The sequence below is a fragment of the Protopterus annectens genome, chromosome 14.part0, assembly GCF_019279795.1.
Source record: "Protopterus annectens isolate FY-2018-M chromosome 14.part0, PAN1.0, whole genome shotgun sequence".
Lineage (NCBI taxonomy): Eukaryota > Metazoa > Chordata > Ceratodontiformes > Protopteridae > Protopterus > Protopterus annectens.
This window is the reverse complement of record NC_056748.1, coordinates 1048838812-1048840080: the sequence shown is the minus strand read 5'-3', so window position 1 is coordinate 1048840080 and position 1269 is coordinate 1048838812. Positions and strand designations below refer to the sequence as shown.

At 48.8% G+C, this 1269-nt stretch overlaps 1 long non-coding RNA gene across 1 annotated transcript in view; it reads left to right on the top strand.

Annotated features, from left to right (window-relative positions):
- Positions 1-343, top strand: part of LOC122788824 — a 3608-nt gene extending 3265 nt beyond the window's left edge. The window contains exon 3 of the long non-coding RNA XR_006362745.1: positions 333-343. This is a non-coding gene — a long non-coding RNA (uncharacterized LOC122788824). The remainder of the gene's footprint in view (positions 1-332) is intronic.
- Positions 344-1269: the final 926 nt, after the last annotated feature.

The window sequence follows — 1269 nt, the reverse complement described above, 5'->3', positions numbered from 1 at the left end:
ATACTGTATGTGTCAACTATTTAGGGGCCATTCACTTACAAGAGAGCTGTACCTTTTGTCATGCTTTTAGCTCTAGAGTCCTTCAAGAAAGGAAAAACAAGCTTATTTTCAAAGGTCTCCTGAAACCATCTTTTGAGGAAGCTTTAGGTAGTTCTTCATCCTCTCAATCAGCAAAGTCTTCCTCTAGTCAGAAAGAAAAGACTGCTAAGAGGCCATCTCCAGTGTCCGCAGAGAGATCTGGACCTCCTGAAAAAATATCTAAAACTATTAAGACTTCCACCCCATCGGCTCCACTGCCTTCAGAGTCGACTGAGGTTATTACCATTGATGAGCCTATATCGGCCCCAAGAACTTCGGAGCCGAAAAAGGATCTTTCAACTTGGAGCCGGTCTACAGACATTCCTCCAGTCTCCCCTACCTTGAGATCTCCTGTTTTACAGAGATCTCGCTCACCAACTCTTTCCTCTAGGTCCTCTAGGAACAAACTATCAGATGAAGATGTGGAGGGGGTGGTGCGCAGACTTTTGAAGGCGCCGGGGCTGGCAGATTTGCTCTCAGCTCCTGTCTAGTTGATTTCGGAGCCACCCGAACCTTTTACATCCACTACTGTTTCTTCTCCAAGTCATACTGGTCTGTTGGAGCCAGAACATCCAGTACCACTTGTAGTAGAACCTTCAGCTCTGGCACCTCATGAGGCCTTACCAGAACTGATATCTACTCTGGCACTCTCGGTGCCATCCGTAGTGTCTAGGAGCCGAAGTTCACCAGTTGGCCCTGAGGGAGATTCTCAGACCCGAGCCTCTTTGGTTCCAAGTCTACCTCTCGGTGCGTTAGCTCGGCTGAGCTCGGTTCCTACATCTGCTTCAGAGCTGATTTCCCTTTAACCAAGGGATACTTCTTCTTCAAAACCGGTGATGTCCTCGGAACCAAGGGAGTAGGCCTTCGAGATGATGAGGAGTGTGCTGTCCAACTCTACAGCTCTAGGCAAGGATGCTCATGTTCTTCCCCCAAAAGTACCGGCCTCTGTCTTGGCGCCATCCTATCCACAGGACAGCAGAGATCTGAAGCCTCAGGAACACCCTCTGGGTGGACCCCATTCTTCCTAGACCGCCCCAGAATACTCTTCTAAGGAGCCTCCTCAGAAGAATACATGCAAGAAAAAGCATGTAAACTCCCCTGATGAATCTGTCACCTCTGACACTGACCTCAAGGAGTCAGAAGGGTCCCCACGGTCATCCTCTGATATCTCCTTTGTAGATATCCTTGAGA